We start from the raw sequence: 15627 nt of genomic DNA on the forward strand, positions 1-15627 counted from the left end.
TTTTATTTAAATTTTATATATTAACTCGGTAAACTTCATGTATAAAAGCACCTCTTCAATGAGAAATGAAATCTTGGGGTAATTTTTCATTGTATTATTCTATCTGACTTCCATGTAATGGGAATGAGAGAGGACTAAGTATAAACTATGGGCTTGAAAATGAAAAAACAACAGGTTTATGGTAGTTTCATTCCAGTGTTTATTTCTGGAGAGGCTCTGAAAAATCTTCAATTCAAGAGATTAATAGCATAGCTGAAATTATAAAGGAAAAATTAATTAACAGAGTATCCAGTAGGAAAAAGTTTAAGAAAATACAGAAAAAACAGTAACTTATTTTCTTCCATTTCCTGACCAATGTCTGTAAATTTTTGAAGATAGCTACGTGCAAGATTTCAGTGAGTAGAAAACCTAATATTGGATTTATCCTAACCCTGAAGTTCGAGATGTTATCTTCTAGCCAACCGGCACATTGCTGTCCAAAAAACTGACAAAACTATTGAAGAACGTAGGAAACTGCCAGCCACGGATGGAATCATTGTTTGTGACAAGGTCACAAGAAGGATCAATGCAGCTAAAAGTATCCAGACCCCACCAGACCATCCTAAGGACGGTTCCTGCTCAATCACTCAGCGCGACGCCAGGAACCGAGCCAGAGACCCTTGGCTCTGCAGTGAGCTTAGAAGGGATAATAAGAATAATATATAGATGGAAGGTGAGTAGTGCACATACTGGAGATGTGGTAGCCTTAGCAGGGACTGTGAAAACTTTTCAAAGTAATTTTTGAGTTTGTGAACGTTTTCCCTTCACTATTTCAACACAATTCCTTTTGTCTTGTCACTCATTTTTGCTGATGTGCTGCAAGTGAAGAGCAGATTTCATAGCGCACGCGGTCACCCTTACAGTGTTCTCTGTGGCTAACCGAGCAGCAGGGTTGGAGGTGGCAATAGCATCCTTAATAAATGTGAGTTCCTACATCTCCAGACACCCTCAATCTTCAGATGTCTTTACAAGACAGAGCCACAATGACTCGCCAAATGATAGCTTGAAAACAGCAAGAAATGGCCATCTGGGCATCTCTCCCCCCCTGGAAATGCTTTTTAGCAGTGCGGTGACTGGCTGAAGCAGCAGGGTACTCGGAGTCCTCCAGCCCTTCAGAATCGGCAGAGCATCCTCCTCTACCAGCTCCTCACAGACCCTGGGAAATGGGGACCAGCTGGGAACAGTGAAGAAACGGCTTTATTCAGAGAGTCATGGACTATGGGAATGGTCTCCCCATCCCTGACAGGAGCGCTCTGCTTACAGAGGGGAGCTCGTCCAATTTCCTAAGAATTGTTCTTTTAGATTCAAGCCATAAAATCTCACGTGCCCTGCAGGAGTGCAAGGATTTTCGCCTTAAACAAACATAATGCCTTATATCCAATCTACAGCCCTTTTTACTATTCCATAATGTTCACCATATAGAAGTTTCAATTTAAAACTCGTAAAATCGTAAAGCATTGAAGGTGAAGCAACTGGCAATTAACAAAAGCTAACGGTGTGCTGATTTAAGAGTGTGACTTCCATTTTTATTTGGAGGTGTGTTAGTCGGATGGCAATACCATCCTTAAGGATTTCCAGCACAGCTCACATAATTTTGGGGTGGTGGTGACACCAGTAGTCATTAAAGCATATTAGCAACTTGAATGCTCTGAAACTCTTCCTTTTTATCTTAGAATTTTCTAAAGATTTTTAAATTTGCTTTCAACACGTTAAGGTTCACAGCTGCCCTAATGTTGAGATGCAATAACATTTTGGTTGGAGGTCACTGACATACTGTTTTCCTTATTGTTTCTGCTCAAAGTGCATTTGCACAGGGTCATTTGTATTCATTACAGATGCAGAGTTTTCCCATCAGGGTATTTATAGATCTTAGAATTATTAGTACTTGATTTAGGCAAGTATTCTTAACCTAGACAGGAATTAAAGCATATGTTTTCATAGGGCAAACATAAATACTGGCTAAAATACTTCAACAAAGTGAAGCTCTTGGGGCACTTTTTCGTCTTGTTTATCTTTCAGGTATGCTGTTTTTCGTTTTGTTTCTTCATAGGTCTGCATTATTTATGCTCATTGTTTCATCTGGCTGCATCTGATCCTGCTGACAATGTTTAGGATTAAATGCACTTACCTTTTTTTTTCCCTCAGACATGTTTGGGATGCCTGAGCTAACTCATGAATGAAACTGCATGATATTAAAACCTGAACCTACTTCATCATATTAAAAGTTAAAGTGTCAGATGATTTTAAAAGTTCTATATAAAGCACTACATTCCTGGAGCACCACTCCATGGATGCTTGGAGGAAGCTGTGTAAGAAAATATTAGCTGATGGCTGCTATGATGAAGACAACTCCTCATACTTGTACGTCACGACTGCCACGCATTTCCCAGCTAGAACTGAAAGCTTTGGAGATGACTAAAATTCAGCATCACATTTGAAAACAAATATTGTACCATTTCAGGAGTAACTTTAAAAATACAGATTCTTTTCAGTTCTTCTGAGTAGAAAAATCACTGTCAGGCTAAGAAGCAGGGAAGGAGGAGTAGCCTGCCATTCCCTCCACTCCCCTCTAGCGTGACAGTGACAGCCACAACACTTCAGAGTGCTTTTAAGGAGTATTTCGTGACCGGTCAAAAATGTACTAACCGCATCTTTACTGGCAACAGCTGCCTATGCTTTGGTTTCTGTCTTGTAGCCCTTAACAGCAAACTCACCGTTGTGCTTTGGGTGCGTTTATCCTCTGGGTGTTCACCTCTTTAGAAGTCAGTCTGAGCCCAGGAGAGGGGTCGTTTCTCATCTGGAGAGAGCCCTCATGCCACGTGAGAGCTCCTCGGTGCTCTAAACAAAATATCTCATTTCTCTAATAAACGAAGGTGAAACTTTGGTAGAATTAAAACCTCTGATCTAGAAAATGTTCTATATTTAGCACACTCTTGAACAGTAGATCAGGCGGTTTGTCTGAACGAAGGATAGCAGGGGCAGTGGGAATATAATTTTGTATTTAATTCTATTTGATTAGGGAAGTTACACAGCCTGTCATTTAGCTTTTAGGACAGCCATAAATTGCCTTTGCCTTTTGCTGAATTGCTAGCCAGGCCTCCGGGCATCAGGCTTGTTTCTGCTTAACACTTCAGCTCAAGGTTGCCAGTTAATAGGTAATGATAAGAACCGATCCATTGCATTTTAATAGATATGACAAAATCCGGCAGGACTACTGCAAAATAACTTGATATAAAGGGAAGTAATCATATTTTAATGCCTAGTAGCTGCAGATGTTCAGATTACTGTAATGCTATTAAAATGAGTATCTATTAATACACAAATATTTCAATGACACACCAAAGCAGAGCCAAACAAACACCTGAAATAAAAACAAAACTAAAATTGCCTATTTATTGGAATTAGCCTTCAAGCACTTATTCATTTCTAATAGGCGAAAGGCTGTACATCTGAAAATACCATGCTTTCACCCTGTTCTCACTCCCATCGTTCACAGATTGCTTTTATGCCTCCATCTACCTATACGTGAAACCATTTCACCATTTTAATTTTCTCTCTCTGTGATGTCAAGATATTGTGTATCAGTTTGCACTCACTGGGCACTTAACCTTCCTATTATAATTTTCATTCTGTATCATGCTCTCCAGTACAATTGCACATAATTCACTTTCTTCTATCAGTTTTGTATTGGTCACTGTGGTCTGATCTAGGTCCTGCCTGTGTTCAGGAAATTTGCGTCCATATAACAACATCGCTGTGGTTATTACACAGGCATAAACCTTTAATGTATATAGTCTGTGTCAGGGCAAAGTGAGGCTTTCAGTGCTGCAGTTTAATCCAGTCACATAATTAATTTCCCTAATACACAGACAGGGCCTCTCATTAGCCTCCCCCTCCCGGTCCTTGCCTCCTGCTGCTCCAAACACCAGCTACACTCTGCACTTATTAGCACGAGCAGCAGCTCATGGGGACGATGAAATGGAAATTTTAAGATGCCGGTGATTTGATCGATCGCATTTGATGCCAAAAAGAAGTGTTACCATTGACTTCAGTGAAACTGGACTAGACCGTTGCTGGATGCTTCTAAAAACACTACCCTTTTTAACACAATGCCTCCTAGGCCTATGGAGAGCAGGATTATACAAAATCGTGACAAAATACAGATGGCCATGAGGAGCATGTCTGATACTGGTGACAGCATTGGGAACACCAATGATGTGAGATGACTGTGGACCAAGCAAACGCAGCTTATCCCCTGACACCCCCACACCAGGGAGCCCCCCGTGCTCTGAAGACCCGGCATGCTGCCTTGTGATACACATATTTGAAATACCACCTGGATACTACAGTTGGCCTCGGTCTTGAAAGAAATGCATAACCTACTAAGTGTCCCTGCAGACTAAGGCCTCAGATAAGTTGATATCAATGTTGTTAAGGAGAGAAGCATATCTTAAAAATTAGCAAGATTAAATTTACTTTAAACACTTATCTTTAAAAAAGATTCCCATAAGTATAACTGGAAAAAGTAGATTTTCCACTCATTCACCTGTATCCAAAGCATCATATATTTTATTCATATATTTTCGTCATTGACATTATTATGCCTGAAAGTGTGATTGGAAAAGGTGAGCTAACACAACCCTTATGCACAGAAAGACAGAAAACTAAATTTTCAGCTTTAAAAAAAAAATTTCAGTATCCTACTGTCTAGTGGCAGTTTCAGATTACATTAATTGTTTTATCTACCTCCAAAGAAACTGACAGCAGTGATTGTCAGTGGTAGGACCAGACTAATGGTCCATCGAGTCCCACTGACTAGATCCCATTTTGACAACGTCCTAGAGGTCTTTTGCAAAACGAGTCAATTGAAGATTGAGGTGAGTTAGTTGGTATTTCTGCCAGTGGTAAGAGAAAGTCTTCGAAGGCTAAAGCATCTACGAGACAAGTGATGACTGATTTTTCTGGAGGAAGTTAAGGTGGATCTGAGTCTACTTGTTACCGGTGGCTAAATTCCCATCTAAAATTTGAAAACACAAGGTTTGTCAAAGCAGGCAGTGGACAACAGTGGTGCACAGAACAGTGATATAGGCAATCCATGCGCTGAAACTGTGAACGTGGCAAGAGCAACAGTACTTGAAAGTAGGCACAGCAACTACGGCAGCTGGCAGAGAGCAGTGGGGGGAGCGCAGTTACGGGAGCAAGCGCTCAGCTGATAGCTTAGGTCTGCTCCACCTGGCAACAGGATGGACAGGGTTAACTTGGGTCTTCCAACTAAACTATTTATTAATTGTGAAGTTTAATTATCATATTCATTTACCTGCTTCCACCCATGCTCATAAATTCAAGTGGGGTTTTTTTTCACTTTAATTCTTAGGAAGCATTAATTAGCACTAGAGTTGAAGCATCCCTGTTCTTCTATGATTTCTGAGACATGTTGACAGTGATGTCTGAACAACAAGTGGAAATGAAAGAAATCATTAGGCTGGAAGTAGCATGAGACTTGCAATTAGGTTGTTAATATTAAATATGTATATTACAGGAGGTCCAGAAACCCCAGATGGCAGAAGGGCATCGAAGTCTCAGGCACAGTGTGAAAACATGCCATCTATCCTCAGAGAGTTTACCATCTACAAATTATCTTCAGTGAGTATATGGTGATACTGCATGTTTGTTGTGTTTTCTGCAATAAATACAGGAAAAGCACTTACAAAACCACTATTGCTACTTGCCTGGGTTGCTATAAAGTAAGTGAGGGAAAGAGTGCTTTTTGTCTCTTTTTACTTGTCATCTCGAAGGTTAGAGTCATCTTTTTGACCTCACAATCTCATACAAGCGCCTCTCTGACAAACTTAAAAGCCCTGCATCTTTTACGTGGTGTAGCTTGATACCTATGACAGGAATTTGAAGTCCTTGACTTCACTGAAACTGAAAAATATATTCGTTGGCCAAGGTAGCCAAAATGTGGGGCTGGGCTGGAGGTGACCAAGGACATCAGGGAAGGCAAACTGCAGAATGCATTTTTGAAATTCTAACAGCTCCTGCGTTCGGTCAAGCATAAAAATACAGGCTATCCTTCTCATGCTGGTCATGCACAGCTAAGGCAAATACTTCCAAGTGGAGAACTATGCCAGAGGTCCGTGACCTTGTCAGCTCTCCCAAGCCCAAGCGCAGTGGGTGCAGCAAACACGTGAACAGCAGACTGGGGAAGCCAGCTCTGCATTTCGGGCTCTGCTCCTTGGTCTGTGCTCAGTCAGTGCCCCGCAGAGGTGTCCACAGCCACCGTGCTCCTACCTGCGTGAGGGTTTGCTGTAGAACTAAGGCTTGGCCCTACTCCTATCATATTATTGTGTAATAATAACAAAAAGTTAATGTTATCTTCTAGGTGAAAGCCCAAAGGGGAGTTTCAGAGCTGTGATGGAGTTACCGTACTGAAATACATCAGCTGAGCTACAGTAACAGCCTGAGCCCACGCTCCTTCTCCGTGCCGAAGCTGAGCTGAACCGTGTTAGTATGGATCTCGGTGCTCAGCTCATGAACGGCAGCTCATGAAGTCGCAGTTATTCTGTCATCTCCATGAGTCCTATGTGATCACACCCCGCCAATTAAAAACGCGTCTTGTTTTTCTGAGATAGTTTATTTTTTGACACCCCTTCCTCAGACCAGTGCCACATTTCATTCCAGAAGTGACTGCATTTCAGTGCTGGACATCACTTAATTACAGACTCGCACATGCGCAGAGGTGAAGACGGCCCCTGCAGGTCAGGGCTCTGGGTCTACAGATGTTTCTCCTCGTCCCCAGAGGACATGCCACCAATTCCCAGCCGGCACATTTCAATAATTCCCCACAAAAACGGACAGAAAGGGAAACAGAGATGGCAGCAACTTCAATCTCACTCCTCGAAGAAGCAAACCGTCTTCTCCGTGCCCTTCCTCCCCACGGCCGCGGAGCAAGGCATCTCCACCCAGGTGATGGAGGGCAGTGGCCGAGGCCTTCCCTTCGCCCCGCGGACCTGGCTGTGCCGGCAGACCCCGGCCCACCCGCGGCTTCCAGCGGGGCGGAGCGGGCGGACGGGCGCTTTGCTGTCCCGCACACCTCGCCGCGCTTTGGGATCCCGACCCACGGCGGAGCTTTCGGGGAACTTCTGACTATTGGTGACACCGACCGCTGGGGAAAGGGGCTCGCAGGAATCCTGCCCAGCCTCGATCACCGCGGCACAGCCGCAACGCTGCCATCAGCTGGGGCCGCATTCAGTAAAAATCTCCACCCGGCTCCCGCACGGAGACCCACGCGAACCCGAGCCTTCTCCCGGGCTCCCCGCCCAGAAATTCGACGGGAGTTTTCATTTCAGCTCTGACCCATCGACTTTCTCCCTCAGCACCGGGCTCGTTCGGCCGAGGCGGGACGGGGCAGCCCCGCACGGCCGCCCCCCGCGCTGCCGGGGCGCCTTCTGCCTCCCTCCCCAAGCAGATCCCCACCGGAGCACGCAGCGAAGCCGCGCCCGAGCCCCCTCCCGCTCCCCTCCCCGCGGGACCCGCCCGGCTGGGCCGGGCCCGGCGCGGCCCCTGGGCGGTGAGGGAGCGGGTGGGCGGGAGGCCGCGCCGCCCCGCCCCGGAGCGCGGCGCTCGCCGCTCCAGAAGAGGCGGCGGGAGCGAGCGGCGGGATTACGACGGGAGGCTCGGTGGCGGCTCGGCTTGAGGTGGGCAACTTCGGGGAGGAACAAAGTTGGGCTGGGTGTCGCGGCTTGAGGGGAGCGGTGTGGCGGAGGGCTGCCCGCCGCGCCGCCCACGCCTGCCCGGCTCCCCTCAGCCCGCCCGAGGGAAGGAGGGAAGGGACCGCGGCGCGGGGAGGGGAGGGGTCCCTGCGTGGTCGTGGGGAGGCGGTGGGGGCTGAGGTGCCGCTGCGCTGAGCGCGGCCCCGGCGCAGAGCCTCGGGCTCTCCCAGGTGCGGTGCGCTGGGTACGCGCTGCTGCAGCACCGCCGCCACTCGCCTGATTGATTTCCGCTAATTGCGTTAGCGAGGCACCTCTCCTGCCTGCCTTCCCTCCGCGCCGCGGCCGTGCGTGGCGGGGAGCCGCTGCGGGACTGGCCCGCTCCCCCTCGGCCCCGCGCCGCGGTGGGAGAGCAGCCGGGGTCGGTCTGCTCGGCCTGGTGCAGGGGAACCGCTGCAAATCCGCGTGCTCGCGTGCTTTTCCCCCCGTGAAAATTGTGTGAAGTCAGCCTGGAGTTAACTCGAGTTCTGAAGCTGTGCCGCTCTGGCTTTGCTGTTAATTAAGCGCTGGTAATTGTCTCGGATTGCAGAATGTGCGTGAGGCTTTTCTGCCCCTGTTGGTTTAAAGCATGATGTGGTGAGTGTTGGTTTAAAAACAAACCCCGCACCGCTCCAGTGGTTTTTCTTTTTTCCTCTGGAATGGTGGCTTGGCTCTTTCTGCGCGTCACTCGGGACCTCTCGGTTTCCACTGGATCCTGGCAGAGCCGGACCTTTCCCATCACACGCAGGGAAATCTGGCCGAGGCACACGGGGAGTTTCTGCGCTGTCGTGGTCGGCGGTGACACGGCTCAGCACAGCTTGGTGGCTCTGCTCTCCCGCTGCTCCTGTAGCTCTCTGCAAAGCCCCTCGGCAGGTTTCGCCTTTTTTCCCGATGTTGGCTCCTTAAACTTGTGATTTGTCTTCTCTTTTGGAACTTTTTGATTTTTTATTTATGACTCGTGCCTTATCGGGTATGAGCTGCTGGAGTCCCCACTGTCACTATGTGACCTTGCTGCCAATTAAGTGTGGTGCCTGGCTGTGATTAACCTGGATCCAAGCTCCATTTTGTTGTACGCGTCGGAGGGAGTCCGTTTCTGATGTGAAATGATCCAGCAGCAGCCTTGGGTGCTAACTGGCTAGTCATGATCACTTTGCTGATGGCATACACACACACAGAATCAGTAGCATACTGATTTTTAGCTGTCCTCAAAGTGCTTGTTTTATACAAGGGGAAATAATGTCAGTATTCTTATTATGAGTGCAAAAATCAAGACCTCATGAAGGACAAGCAAATTCTCCAAACTATTTACTGCGGTATTTTGCAAGAGAAACTTGAACCATAGCTTAAGCTCCGTGCCAGGTTTGTTCAGTGATATAATTTTTTAATGTGTATGGGAAGCTATGAACAAATTTAATAATGCAAATGGTGAACTAACTGTTAAGCAATGAAAGTATATTACTACTCCATGTGGAATTATTTCAGAAAGTTGTTTATTATGCTAGAGACTTTCCATAATGATCTGGCAAATGAATTTGTGAAAGCGTTTGAGGAAAGTGGTTCAGTGGAGGTGTGTAATTCTTGCTAAAAAAGCTGCTGGCTTGGTGTTGGGGCTGCAATTCGAAAGCAACTTGATGCCCTGCGATTCTCCCTGTGCTGTGAGCTCTCTGTTGGGCTGCACGGGCGCTTGCCTTGCTCATCAGGGCTCCTGCAGGCTTTGTAGTATTTTTACTTCTCCGTGTTAGTCTGAGCGTTGCCTTGCACTGGGAATGAGCTACAGGTTTGGAGCTGGAAGCGCTGGTGTCTTCTGCGTGTGTGAAGCGGTAGGAGGTGCCACGCAAGTCCGCGCTGTCGGAGCAGAGGATCTGCAGGCTGGCATGGGTGTTAGCCACGGGTTTTTTCCAAAGTTGGTTTTGCAGAGAGTCGCTCAGTGAATAGAGCATCAGGTGGGGGTTGCCCAATTAATAGGCAGCTTTCACCTTTTATGTGAAGGGAAGTAATGACACTAGACTTCTTGAACGCCTGCGAGGTTCAGAGCTGCTGCAGAGCGGTGGCAAGCTCTGGCCCTGCACATAGCTCTTGTAGCTCTGGCAGTCATTGAGCTCCGATGCTGGTGACTTTCGTTAGGGTCTCGCACAGAAATCCGTGCGTGGATCCGGCTGACTGCACACTTTGCAAATCCCTGGGCTTGGAGACTTACGGACATGTGAGTTGTGGACCTACCAAAACAACTTGCTCTTTAAATTCCTAAAGAGCAAGTCACAGTAGCTACTTAGCGATGCCATATTTTGATGTTACTTTTCTGTGATGTTTTGATTGGAGTTTCCACGCCACAAATAAACGTTTTCAACCACTTGTGCCTGGGGGATGGTTTTGGGGTTTTTCTGAGCAAGACTCACTGTCTTTCATTTTGTACCACATCTTTATGTTCGTGTGGTATTGTAATGGGAAAATTCTACAAATGGGTTCAATCTTTTTTCCAAGAAGAGACCGATTGTTACAAATGGCATAAGCCAGTGGTTTTATATGAATGTAAGTTATTGTCAGGGTTTACTTTAATACTAGAAGACATACTAACTGCAAACAAGATTTTTCACGCATTTGAAATGATGAAAGGCACGGTGGTGGGGTGCTGCTGTCTGAGGAACTAGCAAGCCTACTGAGAGGGGGAAGAAGTTACCAGGGATGGGGAGTGACTATGGCTGGTGGTGAGTGTCCCTCCTGAGTAGGAAGAAGACTTTAGATGACTTGAGAAATAATTACCAGATGGGGCTTGATTTATGAGCAAATGCAAGGGAAATAGGAAGTCTGTTCATCTGTAAAGTTAATTTTTGTGTGTATTAGTTTTCATCCTTCTTGGTGCTGACTTTGGCAGCTAGGTCTGTCTTGTTCTGGTATCAGATATATAACCTTTTAGTTCATATGTGAAAGCTGGTGAACACTAGTTTGCAGTCACCTGCAACGGATGCATTAAAGTTGAACAAATTACAAGTGATAGGAAATGACTTATCCTAAGAGGGACAGCTGTGATGAATGCATTTCTTAAGTTGTACATGAATGATGATTAGATTAAATGGCAAGATACTTTGAAATAAACTTTTGTTTAAAGAAGTTTAGGAACTTCTTATTTTGAGTCTTCAAGACTGAATGTGCTACAGAAATGGTGTCTGGGCATGGAGGAGCTGAAAACTTGCTTTGATGCTCATGCACTGAAATGATTGCTCTGCTGCTATCCTTAACAAAACATACCTGCAGTGACAGTGTGTCCTTTCCCGGGTCTTTGGGGGGGCGGTTGTGGTCCGTACTCCCCCCCCCAGCTCTACAACTTAGATTTCCCTAGGAGGCAGCCTCTTTCCTCACAAAGAGGAAAGATCAGGCAGTGATTATCCCAATTAAAAGCAGTTGAAATGCAGAAACATGAAGTTGATAGAACTGCAGTCTTCTCATATGCTAACATCGCCACCTTTGATTTAGTGAAGCTATTGAGCGTCATAGCCCTAACTTCTGAAAGTAGATTTGAATATGCAGATTTTATAGCATGGGGTGTAGGAGAATGCATTAGAGGAAAAACTTAAAGAATCACCAGTGACACCTTATAATGTGAAAATTTCCTTTTGCATAGCTGATGTGGGATTTTTGCCAAACTATAACTCTTAAATATTTTGTTAGCTCTTGAAAGATATGTTTGTCAATGTAAAGAATAATTAACTGGCAGAGTTGCTGCATTTCCAGCTGAGAAAAAGAGCAGTCAAAGCTGCTGAAGCTGTGCTTGGCCCTGAACGATCACACCTGCAGCCTACTTGTGCTCTCATGGGGAAACCTACCTAGTGAGAAGGGACAGGATTTGAAACCAGGACATGTATTTTCATTTTTTGTTAATCCTAATTGCAAACAGGAGAAAGTTTGTCTGTGTTTGCAGTGTTTGAATCGTGAAGCGTTTAAAATACATACTGCAGAGCTACCAGTATGGTGAGCCCCCAGAAAATGTGCTGCAGCAACAAGGGCTGTGAAAGACTTTTGAGCAAATGCTTCAGATAATAGGAAGAGAAAACCAGAAATGACCAGACATATCTGGGAGGTTCTTAATGATCTATCAGTTATTCGGTGCTGGAAAATACAAGAGCAAACCTTGGGATTTTTCCATGAGAGAGTTACACTGCTAACTCGCACCCCGGTGCACCAAACTCAGGCAAGTATTTCTTCTAACTGGTTTGGTCTGAGGTACTCGCAGCAATAGGTTAGACATTTTTTTTTTTTTCTTTAAATATTGGAAATAAGCAAGTTGTTGTCAGAGAGACGTAAGTCCACACAGCCAAAACCACACCAGTATGCAAGCTGCACACCCCACCCACCCTCCCCCAAAGTCTCTGGGCATCAGTTAACCGTGCAATGCAAATATGAGTGTAGATGTATACAGGTGGGTGAAGTAACAATGTAAAGATACAATGGAAATTGCTTTCCTCGAGAGGCTAGTTCCTTCTGGTGGGCTGCTGTGATGAGCAGAAGGCAGGCATGAGGGTCTTTCTAATACAGTGCCATGAAGGAGCTTATAAAATCTTTGTGCAAGTGAAATCTGAGTTCCAAGGCAGTGCCACCATTTCCTTGTCATGCCGGGGGCCCGTGTGCTGTCTCCTACGTTGCAATTTCAGCAGCTAAGGATGGAGCAAGGCTCCTGGGCTGCAGCTCCGTACCTGGGTGTGTGTCTGGTCCTGGCAGGTGTCTCTCTGCTTCTCTGATTGCAGCTGACTTGCAGCCAAAGTCCAGAATGATTAAACTGATCCAGCTGTGACAAATTGTTTCCTCCATACTGTGTTTAAATGAAGAAAGCTAAAGGAAGTGGTTGTTTTTTTTTTTACCATAGTAAGTCAGTTGCCTAGCACTGTGCCAGGGAAGCTGTGGGGTCAAGACCTGCTCTGGTTGAGTGAGGTCTGGTGGACACAATGCAAGAAGCTCCAGAGGCATCGGGTATGGCAGGTTCTGTATGTATTGCTATAGATCTATTCCTATATGTCATTTCTTTGGTTTTGAGACGTATGGTTGAGGAAGGGCATGCTTGTACATTCAGTTGTAATGGAGAAGTGAGAAATCTTGGATTTTACTGTAGTTTTAAAACGGTAGTTTGAGCTTCATTGAAAACTTATGGTTAGATCCAGGTTACTTTGCTGCTTACACTTTAATCCAAGCAGTAGTGGGCCACCTTGCATTGATTGCATTAAAAAATGCTCTTCTCACTACTCCAATTTTTTGTGTACTAACTCATTTAAAATAAAAACAAAAAACCAGACATTATTTCTCTAGCTCAGCTGAAATCACAGTGCCATGTTTGTAATTTGGGGAGTGTGTTTCGGTTCAGTAGGCCTTGGCAATTCTGAGGAGTATTATCGCTCAACATATTTAGGTCTTTTGTGAAATTTAAAATATAATAAATTACAGCTGTTTGTAGCTGTAAACCTCTCTTTGGAGTAAATTGGTGGGGAAAATCAACTGGTTTTCCACAATTTGACTTAATGTAAAGCATGGCCAGCGTCCTTCTTGCTTGTACTGAGGTCAGGACAATCATTTTCAGCTTACTGTGCTACTTGACTACATAAGGAGCAATCCTGTCTAATCCAATCCAGAGCGGGTCAGTAAATGATAAATTTTGTTTAGCTTACAAGCATACTGATTTTCACAGTTCATTTACCAAAGAATCATGCATCTCTGCCTTTGAAGACGCTCCCTTTGTTGAAGTCAGTGTCTCAGCATTCCCAGTAAAATGTGTGAGATGAAAAATATTATTCTAATAGCGTATTATTGTGGAGGTATTTTACATAGAGAAACTGGGAAGTTAGACTCGTGTGGTTGATGCAGAAACCATGATATACTTTTCCTGAATATAATCAAATGTTTTGATTTCATCCTAGTTTCTTAAGGCTTATTGCAGTCACCTGGATGTGTATGCTCTGCTGGTTGAGGATAGTCTGTTTCTAAAACCATGAGAACAGGGTCTTCATTTGCTATTACCCAACCACTTACTGGTGCCCTCAGTGGGAGTGGGGGGGACAAGCATCAGGGTGAGCTTGATGTGTGTTAGATGCTGGAGCAGGTAGCAGCCCGTGATGGTCCCGATCCCACAGGTGCAGAGCAGTAACACTTGCCTGGGTGGTGGGTCTGTGCCTTGGTAGAACATGCAGCTGCAGAATCACATGTGGTTTTTATATCAAAAACTCATGACTAAAATGTCAGCATTTACTGTGATGACTATTTAAATGGTAACTTTTTTTGTGCTTGCTGCTACAAGCGAAGTGGAGGTTGCAAGTGGGAGGAAAGTTCTCTTCAGCATCCTGGTTTATTTAACATCTCAGCCAAGCCTGTTGAAGGAGGTTGTAAGGGACAACAAAAAGATAAGGCTGTATATGCATGTACAATTTAGTAGGGTAACTTATGAAGCAGAGTATAGGTTGATAACACTTCTGCCAGGTTACTCCTTGACCACCAGTACCGCTTTCCTGTGAAAGAGCGTTGTGCTCTGGGAACGTGCTGCTGGACAGTTGGATAAGAACAGTGAAATGCTTGTTGCACTTCTTAAAAACAAATGCTCTAAAGAAAACTAGCACAGTGGTCAAGAGCTGATGGCATATATACTGTCACATGTGCATATGCTTTGAGTATTTCCCTTCCATTATTATGTATTTAAGTCTTAGTAGAAGACCCTTTGTGTTCTTACCTTTAGTATTTGAAATCTGAACATCCAAATGCTGTGGAAAACAGTGGTGAGAATTAACTTGGTCTTTCAGAAGTGTTAAGGAAAAATACCTTTATCTTTCAGGTTATTCTGTTCAGTTTTCTTTCTGCAGTTAAGTATTTTGTTGCAGGAAATTATATTTTTCCTTGGAATGAGATAGACCAGAGGGTGTTTTTTAATAATTCTAAATAATTGCTGCAATCGATACACAACTTTAAACCAGCAGGATTTATAAATGTAATAATATGAGTGGCGTAGGATAATGATTGTATAGGTAATTATTGCGTGTTACTGAAATACTGGAGGTTTGAAGGTGGGATTTCCTGGCACTTCCACAGTTACAGGAGAGAGCTGTGTTAAGTAAGGATCTTCCCTCACTCCTGTTGGCAGCAGTTGTCTCCTTGACTTTATGTTTCTGTTGAGAAGCTGATGGTTAGCCGATGAGGAGGATTCCTCTGGGCTGTGATGCAGTTCCAGCCCTGGAGCAGATGCTTAGCAGTGATGCTGCGGGGAAACCTCACTTCTACATGTGGGGCAGGACCTCAGGGCTGGAAGGGCAGTATTTCTCTTCTGCTATAAAGTAGTTAAATCACATTGTACAGTTTTATATTGTTGGTTACTCAATTAACTATTAGAGTTTATTGAGGTGGTGGAATGGGACTTTGTTCCAACAATGCTTTGGCTATTAGTCCCTCCATCCACTCTGCTCCAACCCATCTCCTCTAAAATTTGGTCGCTTTGAATACTCAATAGTTGCAGAGGAACCTGAAATGTGTTAGAAGGAATAGCTGGTGCTCTTTGTTTCTTCTCCTGCTGCTGACCGTGGCTGGTGAGAAGAGCACATCGAGGGCATGGTCGCAGGATGGAGGCCGTTCCAGTGAAGGCTGCCCTTCATCGCAGCCTCTCAGCTGCCTGAGCGTCTAGAAAGGTGTAAAAAGAGCCCATTGCCAATCCAGTGTGGTGGTGGGATGCCCCATTTCAAACCCTGTGCTCAGAACTGCTTGTGTGGAATTGAGACTGGAGGGAAGGAGCAGACCTGAGCTGAGGCTGGAACTGGCTTTTTAATTTTTATGATGTGGCATTTTCTGTTGCGTTTTTAAATTTTTTTTTTTTCACAGT

General features: G+C 45.0%; 1 protein-coding gene across 1 annotated transcript in view; it reads left to right on the forward strand.

The window, feature by feature from the left end:
• The first annotated feature begins 7650 nt into the window (after positions 1 to 7650).
• The window catches only part of CNTN3 (contactin 3), a 106218-nt gene continuing 98241 nt past the window's right edge, over positions 7651 to 15627 (forward strand). Inside the window, exon 1 of the mRNA XM_075432632.1 lies at positions 7651 to 7736. The gene's annotated coding sequence lies outside the window, so the exon portion shown is untranslated. The remainder of the gene's footprint in view (positions 7737 to 15627) is intronic.

The sequence above is a fragment of the Opisthocomus hoazin genome, chromosome 11 (assembly GCF_030867145.1).
Source record: "Opisthocomus hoazin isolate bOpiHoa1 chromosome 11, bOpiHoa1.hap1, whole genome shotgun sequence".
NCBI classification, from domain to species: Eukaryota; Metazoa; Chordata; class Aves; order Opisthocomiformes; family Opisthocomidae; genus Opisthocomus; species Opisthocomus hoazin.